Source organism: Zeugodacus cucurbitae, chromosome 2, assembly GCF_028554725.1.
Source record: "Zeugodacus cucurbitae isolate PBARC_wt_2022May chromosome 2, idZeuCucr1.2, whole genome shotgun sequence".
Classification (NCBI taxonomy): domain Eukaryota; kingdom Metazoa; phylum Arthropoda; class Insecta; order Diptera; family Tephritidae; genus Zeugodacus; species Zeugodacus cucurbitae.
Genome location: NC_071667.1, coordinates 30,237,543 through 30,258,155, shown reverse-complemented (window position 1 = coordinate 30,258,155; position 20,613 = coordinate 30,237,543). Strand labels below are relative to the sequence as shown.

Sequence of the window (20,613 nt, the reverse complement as noted above, 5' to 3'; positions counted from 1 at the left end):
TTATTACTTATGTATTTTGTTTTTGATTACTCCTACATAACCCAGTAAGAGTACATTCTACACAACTGGGAATTCTTACAGTTGGTAATTCGTGACTAGTTTCTATTTCTAGGTCCTGCTCCTTGAAATCAGGAATTGTAATCGAATCAAAACAAATTTATTTTTAGGAAAACTGTAAGTCACCTCGATTCTTATTAGTTGTAGTTTGTTAATTTGCATATTTACTTATACAAACTTGATTGTTATTTTTAAGCATAATCAATAGAATCAAAATATGTCCTCTATTAAATGGACATTTCCCTTGAGAGGACATTTTTTCTTGCACCCTGTTAAATTTTTGGAAGAAATGGCCCCCTCTTATACCTGAGACAGACATGTGGTACAAATTGTAGTATGCTACAGAATTACATTGAGATTATGTGATGTTGTGAAATGTACTACAATTGATCGCATTAAGCTCTTCTGCCACAATCATATTCTGACGTTTTGACATACCGAAAATAAATTAAATGCAAAATAAACTGAAATCAAAAAACAAAATTTGAAAAAGGATGAGAAAAATTTGTTGAAAAGTAATAATTATATTGGAAAAGAATATTTTAAGATTGTTTGCAAGTATAACTAAGTTAGGATCCATTTTCCTTCCTGTTATTCATAATTATAATTTATTTGTATCAGCTGATGGATGTAAACATAGTACAATACTACATGTGTGTCGCTATGCTGGTACATGGTTTCCTGAGCTTTTATTTTCGTACACATTGTAGTACGGAAACCATATGTCTGTCTTAGGCATTAGGTGGACACTTCTCTTCGGCGTACAAAAATCGATCGAAGGTGAGTGTCCGTTCAAGTTTCACTGTATATACATACATATGTATATTCTTTAACGATACGTATATTGTTTAGGAAATTATTAAATATTTTGAGTTTAAATCTTCGATTCATCAATAACACTTTTAGTTATTGCCACTTTCCAAGCTTTCTTATACCGTAAATGATGCGGCTAACGAACCGGTTGCGTGTATGAACTCACTTGAAACCCATTTGACGAAGTTCACTGCTGGGTATTCGGAATTATGTTGATGGTACCCGGTTGCTTATGTGCCATTTCGGCAATGCAATTGAAGTGCACCGTGCCACACATAATTCAACTACACTTATTTGTATATAAACACGAAAGTTCATTGCATTGACTGAGATCCATATATGTATATGTACATACGTATGATATTTGTATATGTGCACGTACTAGCAGCAAAGGTATTGAACTGAAACTGGCATATTTAGAGTATAACACAATCACTTAACATTTAATTTGAACATAATTTATTCGATTGGCAATAACAAACGCGTATTTATATTTTTACATTTCGAGCACCGTCACCCCAACGCTAAGAACGACCGGCACCCGAATAGCCGTTGCTATGCATTTATTTATTTATTATTATTTTACACGGTGTCTCGAAGTACCACGGCCAGCATCATAGCGGCCCCAACATCTGATAAAGTCGTTTGGTTACTAAAAATGCGCGCCAACGAGAGCTGATTGCAATTTTTCATGCATTATCATTGGCACATTTACTGACTCAATTTTCATGTTTGGAGACAGCCTCAGCCCACGACTCTCTGAACTAGTACACTCTGTGAGCGTCTTATCAAAGAGTGCAAAATGTTAAGAGTAACATGACAGAGTGCGAAAATCTCTGCCACAAGTGGTATATGTAAGCATATCTTCTTATAGAACCTTGAAGAATACATCAGTACGTAGACCAATGAAGACATTGCCACTCGTAGAATTAGAATAGCAACTTTTAGTATGCTGAAGAACTTGAAATTTGAATTACAAATGTCTAGGCGCATGGCATTCGAAATTACTTTATTTCATACAAGAATATTTGAAGAGAGCCAGGTGTTATTTGGCTTTGCACAGCAACAAACATTTTTATGTATTTATTCTAAAACAGATTTATTTTTGTATTTAATTCAAAACAGTTTTTTTTCGTAACGGCACAAAAGTTATACATTAAACCAAAATATATATTTTTGCTATTTCAACATAGAATATATTAAGAATAATAATATGTATATGGGTATAATATAGATGAAAAAATTAGCCGCAAAGACGGGAAGCGAGGCTTTATAAATTTAAAATTAAAAAATAAATTAGTTTAGCGTTTAAACATTCACAGTAAGTTGTTTGTTGGAGCTTTTATTTTCAGGTGTGAATAAAATAAAAACATTATACGCTGATATACATACATATGTACATATTTATCATATTGCTGTAATCTAATTTTATTTGAAGCTTTCACTTTCAGTCAAGATTCTATCTATTATCAAATGATATTACTATTGAAATCAGTTTGAACATTCTCAATGGTTGCTCAAAATACAGGTCTACATACCTTATTAAGGGTGTCAATGACTTTCGGTATTTTCAATATTAGACCGATATAACGGGTGATCCAAGAAGAGGTACTTTTTTCAATAACTTTTTTTGACAGATTACGCGTGAGTCGTCTCAAGCTGTTATGTTATTTTTGAACCAAATTCTGTTCTGGCTCAATGCATATGTGAACAAGCAAATTTGCCCCATTTGGGGGACGAAGAGCACCCTGAAGAGATTCAAGAGCAGCCATTTCATTCAGAAAACACAACGGGTTGGTGGTTTGTGGACCGATGAAATCACTCGAAGTGATGTGCTTTCGCTTGCATTTCAATTAGCAAAGCGAAATAATATTGAGAACCCATTCTCCATAATCAAGGAATGCGGCGGAAGAGATTGGTTGCGTAGCTTTCTAAATAGACATAAAACGGAAATAAGCTTACGCTCTGCCACAGGTACCTCAATCGAGAGAATCAAAGGATTAAATGTGGAAAATGTGAGCAAGTTCTATAATTTATTGGAGCAGGAGTTTGAGAAGCATACATTTTCTGCAACTAGAATATGGAATGTTGATGAGACAGGAGTGTCTATCGTGCAAAGTAAGCAGCCAAAAATTTTAGCAGCAAATGGCAAAAGGCAAATTGGTTGCATGACTTCAGCAGAAAGAGGATCTCTCATAACAGTTGTAAGCTGCAAGAGCGCAGGAGGAGCCTTTGTTCCACCATTTTTCATTTTTCCAAGAAAAAATCCCTCTCCGCTTTTAATGAAACATGCTCCCTCTGGTTCTGATTCTGCTTGTCACATATCGGGATGGATACAAATACCAATATTTACCGCGTGGTTTGATCACTTTTTGCGATTCACTAATCCATCAAAGGAGAACCCAATCTTGCTTATTTTAGATGGCCACTACAGTCATACGCGAAATGTTGATGTTTTGGATAAGGCTCGTCAAAATGGCGTCATTATCTTATCATTGCCACCTCATTGTACACACAAAATGCAACCCTTAGATAAAGCATTTATGGGTCCTCTTAAAACATATTACAATGACGAAATAAGACGATTTATGCGAGAGCAAGGCCGAAAGGTGACACAATTTGATGTAGTTGAGCTGTTTTCAAAGTCTTACCTGAAAGTTCAAACGGCACAGATAGCAATTAATGGGTTCAAATGCACTGGTATCTATCCCTTTGATAAAAATATTTTCCAGGAAAGTGATTTTATGGAGCAACGCCAAGAAAATCCGCTGAAAGATACTCAACCTATAGAAGATATATTTTTAGAAGAACCAGTGGCCAGCACAAGTAGGGCAGCGATGAAAAATTTCGTCACACCTTGGCAGATATCCCCACCACCTAAGCTAAAACTGTCTACCAGCTCCAGAGGCAAACGATCAGAATCGACAGTGTTAACAACATCACCATATAAAGCGCTTTTGGAGGAAAGCATCAGAAATGTTGAAAAGCGCCAGAAAAAAGGAAATGTAAAAGACATACCGCATTCACGTAAAACCAAAACACAACGGGCAACCAAAACTAGGGAAACTTCTTCAAGCGAGTCGGAAAAAAGCTTGCATCTTCCCAGTTCAGATGAGGAATGTTGGGCGGAAACACCACCTAGTAAGGATACTGCGTGCGCTTTTTGCAACAAAACCTTTGAGACGGATAAAGGAAGTATTGCTTGGGTACCATGTTTGCAATGCGACTTAGTTTGGGCACATAGCAAATGTCTCCCTAAGCGTCAAGCAATATTTGTTTTCGAGTCCTGCCAAACATTTTAAAATTAAAAACAGTACACATTTTTTTGAATCCTTGATTGTTTCTATGTACATACTTGAATAGTCATGTTTTTTTTTATTCTTAATGAATTATATTACAATACAAAATGTCGCTTTTTTATTTTTAATAAATGTATTATTTAGCAATTCGTTCTTCCTTTATATTTTTAAGGAAAGCTTATAGGTAATGTGATATAGTATATCACTTTACCTGATATAGTATATCACATTACCCATACATTTTGGCGAGGTCGCTTTTTCGACCATCTATAGTTTAATTGAGTTATCTTTCAAAGTACTTGAGATACCGAAATAACCCTTTGAGATATATTGCACAATGAAGCAAGGAATAGTATTGCATAATTTTTGTAAGTATTAGTTTATGAAATTTTAAGTAATAGTAGAAAAACTTATACCCAAACTTACTCTACCTTTACTTCATTCCAATCATTACCGGAAACACGTTGTATCTTGAGTTGGGAAGTATAATTAAAAACTGACATTTCTTCCTTAGTAATTCTCGAGGAGGCGAAGCGGGCCACACCTGGAATTATATTGATAAAATTTTCCATTTGAATTCGATACTAAGGACGGTGGTAGGAGTTGTACAGCTGCAACAACAGAGAATATAAATCGATTTCCTTAACTGTCAACGCATGAAACTTCGAAACTGCTTAACCTATGTTTCGATTTAGCTATTTCTCAAAAAGACTTGTATTATTGACGAGACATAGTCATATTATTGAAAGAAACTGTGAACCCAATACGTTTGCAATACAACTGTATTGGAATGGAATGAAATCTCATTGCACTCTCGTATTAGTATGTCACACATAAGTTCTGCGAGCACTGGACCATCGCCAATGTCCGTATGTTCCGTAGTGGATTGAAAAAATATTTAGGGAGCTTTTTGCTTTCACCTGAGCCACGTTGGCTCTCTCCTTCCTCAGCACGTTCTCCGATGGGAGATCAGCACAGTTTGTTGATTGGTTTTGTTTTCTTTTACATATGTAAGTATACTTTTTTTTAACTTAAATATAGTTTTTTTCCAAAATTAATATATAATTTTAAAAATATTTTATTAACCCCAATAAAGCTCAGCATTAAATATGAATGAAATCATTGCGAATTGCGAGAGTATATAATTCTCGGCTTAACCGAACTTGGAACTTCCCTGCCTGTGTTGCTCTTAATTATTCTCTTTATGTATCTTTATGTTAGCAATTGCACTACCGTTACTGTTAGTACTAGCAACTAACGAATGCAATAATCTGAGTAATTTGTTTCTGTACACACAATTCCACTGAAATGTCAACAAGATTCCCACTCTTGGCAGAGAATTTGAGTTATTGCATCAAAGTGGTAACCGAATACTTGCGCATTTTCGTGTACATACATACCCTATATGATTGAGGTAAAATAGTGGACGGTAATCTGTAGATACAAAATTACACATTTCGGAGCTACACATTGTTGTTAATTGACCTGCTAAAACAGTTAAAAGTATCGTGGATATTCAATTGAAGATTGTCGAGGTAGACGTATGAGATAAGAAAATTCGAGAAGCGTGGACGTGAATATCTGATGAGTCGGCACTAGGAGTTTTCGAGAACAAAATTTTGCGGAAGATATACGGTTCCTTTAACATTATCAACGGCGAATCAATTAAAATTCGTCAGATATAATAAAATATTTGTAATGCGCCCCATAATTGGCGCTGTGTTCTAACCATTCGCCATTTTGATTCGTTCAGATTCACACTTGTAACGTAGACTATATTTCACTAAATGGTATTTGTATAGACTCAATTTTAATCTGATCAAGTGGCTACATATATTATATATCTAACACTTTACTGACGTTATCCGTTGAACTATTAGATGATAGATGCCCATTATTACCCCAATAATGACCATTTTATGTTGTTGTTGTCAGCAATCATAATATCCTGCAGCAAAATATAGCGTTTTAGATTAACCTCTGGAATACTCTGTATCCTTGTTGTTTCTGTGAACAAATGTACAGTTTACATTTCTGCATAAACTAATATTCGATGAGTACTCAAATAAACTGTCACGTAAGGCCCATAAAGATCGTATTTATTGCGTTATCTCTCCTCAATATATGGACACTATTATCCCTTTCGATTACCCCGTTATTACTAAAGGACATTTGCCGATAATATCCCCATCTTGCGGCTACATGTGTTTGTTTACGTGTTTGATTTATGTGTGTGTGTAATTAGCCGCTTACTCCATAGACAATTTCCAATCGAAATGCATTAATAAACGGGCTCTAATTGTGCCACAACCCAAGCAAATGTGATTTATGTGACGATTGTCGGCAAATATTTGCATAATTATATGTCCACAACGAAAGCTCCAGTATGATATGCATGTTTGTGGCAGTGAAAGTGGAGTATTCGAACTTAAACTTATGATGGAATATGAAAAAAATACATAATACATGCATACGTATGGGTAATAAATCTAGTGACACAGGTGAAGTCATCAATTGAATGTAAACTCCTTAAAAAAATGTGAAAAGATACTTCCAATCGGAAACCACTTGTCAAAATCGTAATCGATATTTTTTGCCCTTTTTTGATCATAGCATCTTACTTACCTGAATCATCTTGTGGGCGTGGTCGTTCGTTTTGCGTGGGTATACAAATTTGGGCCACTCTAGTTATTCACTTATATTTGCAATTACACGTGATATCTTTCATTTGCAGTAGTATCGGAACCATTAACTTTATTAGTTCCAAAAATAACTTCGTTACAAAACCAATGCTGTTAATAGGGGCTCATTAAGCATAGCTTTTATCATGTTGTATGTCGTGAGTATACATTTCTATAATTAATATGCCTAAATGTTACAAAGTTGCCTTCACTATGAAGGGTTTGGGTAGCAACAAACATAAATACTTTATACTAGAAGTCTCAAACTCCCATTACCTTTTCTCATTCGCGGCGAAATGAATAATTACTTGTACACAAAAGATAATAGTACAAATTATTATTCGGGCAATATAATAAAAAAAATATATTTTTTTTACTATTATATATCTTTTGAGTTGAAAAATTTAATTGAAGCAATTCTCATATATCAATTTAAAAACGAATGAGATTTGTTATTAAACAAATACTTTTATAGATTTTCCAGAATTCTCAATCACCAAAATCAAGAATTTTAACCCGTAGTTTTAACTTGTATGCCAAATAATTGAGTATTTTGTTACACTCATGTAAAAATGTGTCATTAGTCATACTAATAACAATTGTCCTTTTGCCAAAAAATAAGTGTTTTTCAAATGCAGACGAAAGTGTCATCTATATCGAATAATCTTGGTTTGTATTTGTAAAAGGTTAATGCACGTTAAATTAACCCAAAATAATCAAGTTCAGTTAAGGCTAGGTCCACAATAATTTTAGCTATACGTTTGTATATATATATGTATATATGTAAATGAGAATGGATGATAAGACTTGACAGAGAGCAATTAATTTTAGCACTGAGTATGTGGAGATAAGGCAAATGTTAAAAAGAAAGCGAATATTTTTGCTAACAAAATTCGGTCTAGTATTAGGTAATATGATAGAAGACTCTTTCGTCTGAGCGCTTCTGTGTGCTACTATGGAAAAAAAGTTTTGAAATTTTTTCTATTTCATTTTGCAGTTATTCTTTTTTTTGTATTAAAAGCGTGTTTACGGCAAGTTAAAAAAAATATATAAGTAAACTCCATTTGATCTTTTTATAAGAAATCTTAAGTCGTTCTCTTTTGTATGTAAGGTCATATAATCATTTCCGTTTGAAAAATCAATAACACGTTTCAAATTCTGCTTTATTGATTTTTTCGACCATTCAAGCTTCAGTCTAAAATGCCGTTACAAACAAGAAATTTTTATTATGACGGTGTCGAGACTTTTATTTAATGATATGTTTTCTGTCACCCCTATTCTTGTCTATCAGGTATTCAGTAGGCCACTAGCCGGTTTTGTTGATAGTCTAAAAATAAATTTACAAACTCTCTTAACAAGCATAAGAGAAAACCTTCATACCATTATATCAGTGATAGAGGAATATTGACAGATCAGACAAAATAATAATATTTGGGTATATAAATTAAAAAAGGCAGCATTTATTACAATTAAAAATTATTATATATTGAACGTTAAAAATAGAGATAATTATATAAAACAAGTAAGGAAGTGATAAGTTGGGGTGTAACCGAACATTTTATAGTACACTCGCAATTTGCAAGGCTGGCGGGTATAGGTTAAGGTATACGAGGGAAATCATGCAGGAAATCATTATAACAGAAGTATGTTAGCTAGACCGAGTTCAGCACTATATTGTGTATTCGTATACTCGAAAACATATATCATTCCACATAACTGTTGATTAGGAAAGCGTTGGCCCGATTTTTATCTTCAGCATCAGGGGACAGCCGTTAGAGAGGTGTTGATCCACTCTGATAGTAGAGCGGCGATACCAGCCAAGTGTCCGCTGACTATCCGCTCTAAGCTGGTTAAGGAATGCTTTTCAATTAGACTGGTCTGGGTTCCTGGCCACAGCGGAATCGCGGAAAAATGTAAGGCTGATGAGCTTGCAATGTCAGTGACGTCAGGAAGTTTACCGAGCGCTTCATACTCAATAAAGTTAACTGTCCTTAGTCGTAGGGGTTCTAACTGGCCATTGTTACATCGGGATCCATGCTGTAAGTTAAAAATCTTTCGGGATGCTAGGTGTAGAAGCTGTATGGGGGAGGAAGTGGTGGAATCATCTCATAAATTTCTTCTGGAATGTCCCACCTTTGCGAGGTCAAGAAAAATATTTTATATATTCAAGCTCGCGATATAGCGAATATAGAAGTGAAAAATCTCTGCAGATTTGTAGTAGGTTCAGGGCGCTTTGTCGACTACTAATACCTAATCGAGGGGGGGTCCTGGCTTCACAAAGGCCTGTTTTTCAAAGTCTACGTTTCCCTCTGGGGAACAGCTTTCCAACCTACCTACCTACCAGGTGACTTGAATGTCACTAAGATACATGAGATCCTCATATTCGATATCTATGGCAGTTCAAGTACGTCTTCAGCGAGTTAACGCACTTTTGGTAGTTTACAGTATAAGTTCAAACAGTTTCATACTGTAGTGCTAGTGTAGTAGTTTGTGAGATATGTGCCTCAATATCTAGGGGGCGGCGTATCCTCTCTTTCTAAAAGAATCTGAACCACAGATGGCGTGTGTTAAATCCATAATTCTATTATCTCATTATCACTATAATTGCGATGTTTATCAATATATGTCTATCTTGATTAGCTTTCGGTGAACAAAGCTAATATACTCTGTGCAATATGTGGCGAGGGTATACAAATTATGCTCTGGTCTATTTCATAATTTACTGGCTTGAAATACTTGTAGCAGTAAATTGTGAATGTAAATAGAAACGATTTCAACACGTCATTTGATTTAGACATATGGGTGTGGATTATTAATTTGCATGCGGGGCGCAGATTAATGGGATAATCAAATTCATGTTATATAGGTTTGCAAGAATTTGCAACATGAGGTGTTCTTTATTAGGGTGCTCCAAAATTCGGTATCTGCTGTATCTCATTGCAACTTAAAATACATGAACTCCTTAACATAACGGTTATAAAGTGCTTATTGTGACTGACCTATAGGCCGTTAGGGCATCGTTACATAGTGGGTGAATGCGGTTATTGCCGTGTTATTATGATTATGTGTCATATATATGTATATTATTTTTTAATGAATCATTAAATAATTTCACACAATCTTTGCTGATGTCTCGTCATCTGCGAAAACATAGATTTTACGACTGATACGATAGAGCCCTAACGGTCAATGAACTATACTTAATCCGAACACCCGGAGATGTTAGGGCTAAAATGCTATAGTCAAATTGCAAATAATAGAGACTGTGTTCTTCATTCAAGACCCTACTTGGTAGCCCTGCATGTATCTTGGATCAAAGGACATTTGCCTGCAGAAATTTCTTATCTCAACATTCGGCCGAAAAAGATTTGTGTGTTGCTTCATAAATACATTTTAAAGTGTTGCACACATGTCTAACTAAATTTGTATGTTTTATGATTTGAGTATTTTGTTTTTTTTTTTTAGTAACGCCAGCGTGGAAGAATGATTTCGTATATTTTTCATTTGGTTAACCGATTAGACAAAAATATTTTATGTTATATTTTTTCTAGTAAGCTTTCATTGGAAACATAATAGATTGGTATTTTCTATTAAAAAAAAAGCAAAAACTATAAACCAATTCCCGTAGCCGGAATAGCCGGTGTTAAAGTGCACGCTTCGTTGATCGACGAATTTCAACCAACTGGCACTTAGTGCACTACCAAAAACATTGATTAAACACACTAAGCGCCAGACAACAAGTGATTTCATTTCGCTCTCCCACACAAGGACAAAAAGCCCGCAACATCAACATCAAACATATGCAAATTTATGTGCCAACCCAAATACCCATGAATAGCTCAGCAGAATCACAGTTGAAAGTCAACAACAAAATACAATAACAAACTGCATATACATGCATACATACATATAATCGTATACAAGTATGTATATAATGTACATATGTATGTATGTAAGTAAGTAGGTATGTGTGTTTGTGCGTGCAAATTTGCCCATGAACGAAAACAATTGCGTTGAAAATAACAAAGAAAATTAAAATGAAATATTTTCGAGCAGGAGTAAAAGCCAGCTGGACTTGTGACGAAGGACATGCGCCCACACCTTTTCCGATATCGATGGTGCTGCATGCAGCACGAGTGCCTGTTGCATTTATGGCATTGCTAACGAAGGCTGCACAGTCAGAACTTCTGTCCTTAGTTGTGCACTTTTTGATGAGACAATTTAACATTCATCGCCAGCAGAAAATCCCGTCAATACCAGCCTGACAAAAAGGATGGAGTTTTATCTCTCGACTTTGTTGTTGTTTGTGTTTGCAATTAAATAATAAAATGGGGTGTGAAATCAACAGGAAACCAACAAAGTGGCGCACCGCACAAATTAGAAGGCGGCGGTGGTGGTGGAGAGCTGGACACAACGCTGTTGGCTGGTCGCGGGTATGAAATACAGACTAATCTACTTTTTCAACGGCTGCTTTGCATTTTTGTCATACAATTCCACTGCAGGCTATAATACTACATATCTGTGCGAACTGACAGTCGTATTTACCATGTGCTCACATACAAACATACAAGTACATGAATATAAATAAAATCAAATACTTTTTGCCACACAGCATTTTTTCGTTATTAGTTATAATTATAGATGCATGTGCACATTTTCATTTTTCATTTAATTTGCTACAAAATATGTAATACATACATATACTATTTTCGTTTTCCATAAAATGATTTGACTTTTGGTTTTATAAATACATACATATGTAATTCATGTAGTACATACACGCTTATAAAGGTCCATAATTTGTTTGATTTATTTGAATTTATAATACATAATTGGTTATTAATAATAAATAATGGGGTAGGGATAGTTTATAAATAAATTATTATTATTCATATTGAACCAGTTGTGTTCATATTAATAGGAGTGCGAGCTCGGAAATGGTTTCATTTTGCAAGCGGTTTAGAAAATAGATATTAATTCAGATTTTGTTAAAGTTACCTATGTATATGCCTATTTCAGGTTATTCGACCTTTGATTTTGAAATTAATGCAAAACTCTGCCTTAAAGCGAACCATTACTTTTAAGAACTCAATTAGAATTACCAAGGCCTATACCAAAAGAACTAAATATTTAATGAAATACACATATGTATGTACATAACCAAAACAATGTAAATGAAGCATAGAAAGGCATAGAAATATTTTTTTTTCTACAAAACTGACTTGGAGTTGTCTAAAAAAAGGATTAGCCATGAAACTAGAGCTCTTAAATTTATTCGAATAACCTGAAAATCGATTATTCGAATATCCGGTAGCCTTTGCTTTTTGTTTGTTTTTACTTCTGAAAATATCAATTGTGCACAGTTTTCGCGAATTTCAATCTTTTCAATAAAAATAGAAATTTAATGAAAGTTCACTATTCGAACAGTCGACAGCGAACGGTTAACCGAATAATAGGAAATGAGCGGTTAATCGAATAGTCGACTACTTACTACAAACCGAATATTAGATTAGTCGAATACCATGAGCTTTACTAGAAAGAGGCGAATGAACTCAATACTATCAGAAGATTGACGATGCGTTTAATCATAGTCACAGTACAGGAGTACGCATTTCTTATATGTATGTCAATCTAAAAGTCAACAGCGCACTTGTGTTGATGCATGATATATCCATCGGCGATCTGATGAATCGTTATAGCCCGCTGAGAATTTGTTTAGGGATTCATGTGAAATTATGTTCGGGCTAAGTTCGTGTGTAACCGAGCTTCATAAATACATTTTAAAATGTTGCACACAAGTCTAACTAAATTTGTATGTTTTATGATATGTGTTGTATTGCTTTTGTAATGCTAGCGTGGAAGAATGATTTCGTATATTTTTCATTTAATCGAATAGTCGCAGCAGAACAACTATTCGAATAACCGTAGTAGAACGATTATTCGAATAGTCGTAACATTGCGACTAATCGAATAGTTCTAACCGGTTAATATTCGTACGAACGGTTACAAACCGGATATTCGAATAATCGGTTTTCAGGTTAATCGAATAATTTTAAGAGCCCTAATATGTATGCATGTAAATAGATTACGTGAATTTAACGCCAAGGCAGCACAATATTGCTGATTTAAATCGAATAAAGAGTCAGTTATGAATATTTACGAAAAAGTCCGATATCAGAAGATTTTGCGATCGTCCGTTCTCTTTCCGTCTACAATTCACAGCTTTATATTAATATGGATGTATATATAAAATATGTTGGCACCAATTTCGGTTTCATATTGGTCAGGCAACAAGTTGCATCTGGGTAATAAATAATAAAACAGTAGCCGTCGCAAGCCTTGTGCATTGACATACATATGTTTGTATGTATGAATGCATGCCACGTGCACTACTTATTACATTCCCATTGTGGCTACATAGTAGAGAAACAAGTAAATGAGATCATAGCACATTGCACTTGTACATCCGTTGCCCCCGTAAATATTAATCTAGATATAATATAAGTAGAATAAACAACTGGGATCACATTTTTGTGTATAAAAAGCTACCTTGGGACGTGAAAACCAGAAATCAAGAAAATTCTATCATTGTTCATACTTGCGCTGTTGCCACCAAGGCACAGTGGTCGCGTCTACAAGCACGAAAGACGAGCTTTATTTCCTTTCTTCACAACTCTTTAAGGATGACTTTAGAGTTCTTAAGGTGCGTTGAATCTTAAAGATACAAAATAAGAGCAACTTTGACTCATTTGACTGCATTGTGCTATTTGTCAACATTCTTCCTACTGTACCTGGAATTTTATTGCGTTTTATACTGTCGCAACATTTTGCACAGAGTATAATAGCTTTGTTCACCTTGTTCAACAATTCTGTGTAATACCCAAAACTAATTGAGATATACATGGAGTTATATACATACAGCAAATTGATAAGGTTGACGAGAATTGAATTTCCGACCACTGTCCGCAAATCTTTTAAATTACATACAACACTTATCGAGAAATGCTATAAATCGGAAAACATATTTCTAGCCCTAGATAAATTAATATGTTAAAAACTTTACTGACATTTAGTGTACCTTTCAATGGGAGATTATATAATGTTCGTCCCCGCCTGAATTTATCCATTTCGTTTTAGAACGTTGGGGAGATCAACGCAACGTTTTCTTTCCCATCAGCGAAAGCGGATCAAAAGATGAATAACTCAAACTAAATGACTAATTCGGTCTTTCAGAACCGAAATTGTCGGATTGTAAGCCTTACTGAGCTTCTTCAGTTCACACAAACTAAGGCTAAGGCAATGAAAGCTCGAGGAACACCGAAGGTCTTGGAACACTTGCAACACGGGTCGTACCACAAAATTACTATGGGGTAATGTTGACAAAAACATTAAACTTAAAAACTTCCTCACATCGCGGGGCCTCTAATAGGTCATCGGCAGACACTTGGTAGACGCTAAAGCTAACTGCCCAGCTGAAAAAAACGTAGAAGCATCGTAAAATCGACCAAGTTATTTCGGTGACGCTTATTAGGGAGCTAATCCTAAGGGAGAGTCCTAAGGGTTGATTGCGGTCAGTCTCACTTTGCCTTCGTTTTCAACCAACCAAAGGCATGAAAGGTTAAAAACACTTATTTATAGTAAGTTGCTCTCCGGTATAAAAAATAAATAAATAAGGAGGTGACAACTGAAGTAGGCTGATTGCTTATCTTTTATGTGAGTAGAATTCACACACTCAGACGCACGCGTTAAACACATAATACACAGGTAGATAAAACCGACGCATTAGGGCTTGCAGAGAGTTAGCCTATAAGTAATTTATGCATCAATATGTAATGAATAGAAAGAGTAAGGAGTGTGCGATCTGTAAAAATTTAAAGACATGGTTAAGGGAATGAAGTTTCGTTGCATTAAGTTGCATTCATAGATTTATATGTAGATCTATTTTGGCTAATACCAAAAATATTATATTATAAGTTTGTTGAGAATGGGCGCAGATTGGATGTCTCCCTTTTTATGGATTGGGCAGAATACACTTAGGTTCCAATCATCAGGCATGCTTTCGTCTGCCCATCGTCATTGATTGGGATATCGGGTTCGCCATCTCCTGGTTTTATGCTTTTACTGTCATTCAGCAGGCGGAGCTATAATTTTAGCGCTGTCGATCAGCTTGTCAATCTCGTCATATTTACGAATTTCGTCGTTTTTCCTTTTTGGTCTACAGATACTTCTCGCTTCCCTCTGCAACTCTAGGTATCTATCCCATTTCACTCCGGTTGTGGTCGATCACAAAGAGGCAGGCAATAAGTTTTCTCTCCACTGCGACAGGACAATCATCGTCATATCATCTACTCTTTTGTCTTTTTCGAAAGCCAATAGTTTCGATTGCTGCTATACGTAAGGAGCTTGAAATACCGTCCCAGTTCTCTCATACCGAGTTGCTAATTAGTGCACTCAGAGAGAAGGACAGCAAGTCGAATATAAAATAGATTGGCTGTTGGTTATGATGGTAGCTTCTTCTGAGTCTCTCTCTCACCACGAATTCCATACCGAATTTGCGCTCCTTTAAATGACTGCTCTAGTAAATGCCACAAGAACCTACTCGTCTGAGTCCATGGCCCACCCATCGCACTCCTTGGACGGCGATTATGTCAACCTTTACTCTTACGTGGACATTGTTTGCAGCTTCTTCTGAGTCTCTCTCTCATCACGAATCCCATACCGAATTTGCGCTCCTTTCAATGACTGCTCTAGTAAATGCCACAAGAAGCTACTCGTCTGAGTCCATGGCCCACCCATCGCACTCCTTGGACGGCGATTATGTCAACCTTTACTCATACGTGGACATCAACCTGCCGGACAACGGGACCTTGTCAATTGAGCCATTCCAGGTGCTTACTCTTAAAACATAGTCCTTAATAAAATTAGGAAAATTGGGGGTTGTTGGTTTCTTTTCATCGGGGCTGGTAGCGCATAACCTCACTAGGCGAGTAGTATGTATTTGCATATTTATAAAGCGATTCGCTAGCTCCAAGATCGACGCATGCTCTCAAGCGATTTTCCATTAAGAATTTTCACTTTTAGATTGGAATAATTGGAGCTGGAGCTCGGCCACACCAACTCATTCCTCGCACATTTCATTCTATAGCTACATATATAACTTACACAGATCATTTTTAAGCAGTTCAATTCAAATATCTAATCTATATTTTTAATTTGTTACAAAACAAACGTCAAATGAATAAATACATTTTTATACTCTCGCAACAATGTTGCTAAACAGAGTGTAGTAGTTTTGTCCACATAACGGTTGTTTGTAAGTCCTAAAACTAAACGATCTAACTCGTAAGGCTATTTATACCAAAGTGATCTGGGTGACGAGTAAAATTCCAATCCGGATGTCTGTCTGTCCGTCCGTCCGTCCATGCAAGCTCTAACTTGAGTAAAAATTGAGATACCTTAATGACACTTGGAACAAGTGTTCCTTGGCACCATAAGAAGGAATCGGACCACTGCCACTTCCACAAAATCGCGATAACCGAAAACACATAACATAGCTATAACTAAGCCATAAATTAAGCTATGAAATTTGATACAAAGGATTGTTCTAGGAAGGGGCATATTTGGATGTAATTTTTTTAGGAAAGTGGGCGTGGCGCAACAAGTTTATTGTACATATCTCATAAACTACTCAAGCTATATCAACGAAACTCTCAGGAGTCGTTTTTTTCAGGCATTTCCTTATATGGTCCATAAATGGAGGAAATCGGATTATAACCACGCCCACCTCCCATACAAAGGTTACGTTGATTCAGTAAGGAAAACCAACAGAAAACTTAAATTTCACTATGAAGAAGGTACGGAAGACCTGCACTCAAAATGGTATACAAAATTTTGGTTCCGCCCACTTATGGGTCAAAAACCATATCTCCGAAACTACACGACCAATTTCAATGAAATTCGATTTTTAATATTTTCCTTGCATCCCAATGATATGTTGTACAAATAGGCCAAATCGGTTCACAACCACGCCCACTTCCTATATACCAGAACTTTGAAGTAGATCTGAATCGTTTACTTTCAAATACATAAAGTAAGCACTAGTGAAGATATCGGAACAGAACTTTGCACAAATACTACATTTATAGCGTGGCATCGTCCTTCTAAAAACCGTCGAAATCGAACCATAAATTCACAAGGCCCCATATATCGAACATGAGGACCTCAGTTTTTTACCGAAAATATAGGTAAGTCTCTCAGATATTTTGAAGAAATTCGGAGGGAATATCTTTGTTTTAATAATATGTCTCCTTGCCTAAAATACGTGAAATCGGGTCATAACTTCATCTAAATCCCATATACCTAATTTTAGCGTTTCCAACTTTCAATGGACTTTATACCATTTATATAACGAATATATGAGTCAAATTGTTATATTAATAAAATTAAATAAATAACTTGCGAGAGTATAAAATGTTCGGTTACACCCGAACTTAGCCCTTCCTTACTTGTTAAACATTAATTAATATTATTTTATCTACAAACAGCTTAAATTCTGGTGGAATCTACCTTAAATGTGCAATTAAATGTTAAATTAAGTTTTGCCTCATTTTTGTATTGTTCTATTGGTTTTATACTTTAATCAATGATATTATTTAATACACCTACTTCAGTTATACATACAAGTGTACATATGTATGTATTTTGGATCTCCACGACTATGCTCTCCCTTTTCAGAATACCAACGAAACCGTAAAGTACAAGTTAGAAACATTGAAATAAACAATTGTGGTCTGTCTAGAATTGTCTTTATGTTGATGCTACTTTCAGTCGATTTGGCGATGCGAAGGTTAAGATGCCTTGCCGTTTGTCTAATAATTGTTTTTCTTTTCTGCAACCACGAAACGAAACTCCGCTTTTAAACACAATTCAAACAATAACACCTAGGAGAAGACGCAAAACACAAAACCAGGTTGGGCAGATATCGAAACATTGAATTCCCAACGGAGTTGTTAACATATGAAAAGTTTTATGCTCAACAATGTTATTTAGAGAAAATTTGCAAAGCACACTTTTCCAGCAGTCGGTTATTGCACATGTGTGGTCATCAAGCGAACTTTCGCATGTAAATACATATGTATGTATGTGCATATGTATGTGTGTTTCATTGACAGCCACGTCGCAATCAACTGCACTCGACGCTTGGTGAAGTGTCAGTTATCCTTTGAAAGTTTAAGTGTAGCGTGCGAAACACACTTCCACCGCGCTCAACCACACTCACGTACGTGAGACTGCCAAGTTGCCGAATGCATCCGCATTGCGTAACATCGATGTGTGTACAGTTACACTCACAATGCACAAGCAAATGAAAACAATGCAATCATCATTTTGCCAAAAAGTATGTACATACATATGTGGGTCTGTGGTTATATGCTGGCTAAAGGTTGGCTTAAAGTTATTTGTAACTCTTTGACGAAACCCAGTTTTTAAGAATTTTGTAAATTCGAATTTGGTTGGATGTGGAACCAAGATGTGGATATGTCTTTAATTCAAGAAAAGGAGGTTTGATCAGATACCCCATTAAAAGACTTAAAACTTACCGATCCTAACATGGTTAGATCGTCGAAAAAAGGGCAGCCCTAGACCGGATAAAATCCGGGTCAGCTCCAGTAGCGTAGAGCCGGCTGCAGTGGGATTTGATCAGAGGCCCCATCATGTGTAGCACTACGGTGTATTGCATTGAGAACATCTTCAATTCAATCAGATTAAAACTGAACCATATTTAGGCTGTCTTTCAGGTGATCATTGAGTTTTTCACAAGAAGCTATGCAGTTCTAAAATGCAATAAAAAAGTAAATCAGCTGATTCGTACAGATTTTTAAAATTATATTACTTACAGGAATGGAAGTTAGCTGTTAAAAACGGACATCCACAAAGCTATTAATACCTAGGTAATAGTTTTACTGGTTTTGGAAAATAGCTTTTGTACAAATAGCTTAAGCTTCGAAGCATTTTACATTCCACAAAGTTCATACATTTCACTCAGTGTTCCAAGTCTTTGAAACTATTTGTTGTATGTATGTACACGTTGTATGTTTTCCCTTCTGTAACTTGTCTATTTTGATATAACTCAATTTTCGCTTTGGAATACACGTGCCACAGTGTACGAGAGAAGGAGCTGAGCAAGGCGTGTCTTGGACGTTTGTGTGTTTGTGTGTTTGAGGTTTATTTGCTGTTTAGTGCGATTGTGATAATTTCATTTGTTCAAAATATAGCGAATAAATATTCACAAAAATAAGTTGGAAGTATTGAATAAATCAAAATAAAACACCGTTAACTATTTGCAAGTTTGGAAATGCTGCAAATACGATCATTACAACATGGAATTATAATTAAATTGCCAACACTTGGTAGTAAACCTGAACCAGAAGCTGCATAAAATCAAAATTATTATTTTTAGGGCATGACAAGCATTGATGAATTTATATATACAGTTGAACTTCCCCAACTCGAATCACCATAATCCACAAAAAAACTTCGAATTAGAGAGACTTCCGAGTTAAGGAAGGTAATTTGTATGAAATTTGACTTCTATTGCTAATTCAAGAGTTCGAATTAAGGAGAACTTCGAGTTCGAGTCATGGAAGTTCAACGGTATTTATTTGAAAACTTAAAAAAAAATTTATGAGCAGCCTTGCTTTAATTGAATATTAAACGAGTAAACACTCCCAATAATTTGTTTGCCAAATTCAGTTGAATTCTAATGTGGCTACCAACACAGCAACAAAGCTATTCAATTTCAAAATCTACCAAAAGTTTTGGGACTCAACCACATTTCACGTACAGACATTAAATGATTCCGTATGCGTATGTTATCATAATACGAGGTTTGTCCAAAATATAACGGGAATTACCGGTTTTGAAAAAAATATTTATTCATTCATCTACATTAATGTAGTCCCTATTCGTCTGACGAATATGGAGGCTGACAGTTATGTGATTACTTGACTCCATTGTTTGAGGACGCGTCAAGCTTATAATTCGGACTTGTGATGTCAACAATTGGACCGCGTGAAGGAAACAATTGACATGAAGCAGCAACAATATATGGAACAATATTTCCCACAAACAAATCTCTACAAATTGTTAAATAACTTTTGACAAACAAGTCCATTGAATATTTTTTTTAATAAACTTGACCACGCCTTCTCATTCTTTCGACTACAAATTGTCGTTTCTTCATTTATTTACGTTTTATTCACAAAACATGAGAATAGACATCGAAACGCAAACAATGCTCCTGACAAATAAAAAGTCGGTTTCTAAAGATCGTAAAAGCGGTCTAAAACTAACCCTAATCCACATTATTTTCTTCCCTGTTTCCAGTTGATTTTATACCGTATATATTAAAGGTATCTTAAAATAAATAAGGAAGAGCTAAGTTCGGGTGTTACCAAATATATTACACTATCGCAGTTTACAAGGATCAAAAGCAAAATAAATATATTCAGCTGTTAGCAAAACATACGTTGAAAAATGTTGCAAACCTATCCTGCATTCGTTGTTCGACGAAATCAGATTTCAATCATAGTACCTTGTTATGAAACTCATGAACTCTTTATAGTATAACGTATTATATCCTAAAATCAAGGACTTAACCGATTTCATTCATATTTAAGGATAAACCTTATTGTGGCGAAAGAAACTTTATTGTTGCTTATAGTTTTTGGTTTAACGGCATTTTGTGGTTTAGAAAATTATCTAAT

At 35.4% G+C, this 20,613-nt stretch overlaps 1 protein-coding gene across 2 annotated transcripts in view; it reads right to left on the bottom strand.

Moving 5' to 3' along the window:
* The window catches only part of LOC105217947 (protein doublesex), a 112,583-nt gene extending 111,076 nt beyond the window's left edge, over window positions 1–1,507 (bottom strand). The window contains exon 1 of one of the 2 annotated variants that reach the window (XM_011193220.3): window positions 1,037–1,507. The gene's annotated coding sequence lies outside the window, so the exon portion shown is untranslated. Of the gene's footprint in view, window positions 1–992; window positions 1,010–1,036 lie in introns of those variants that run through there. The other variant, XM_011193219.3, reaches the window with a different exon arrangement.
* Window positions 1,508–20,613: the final 19,106 nt, after the last annotated feature.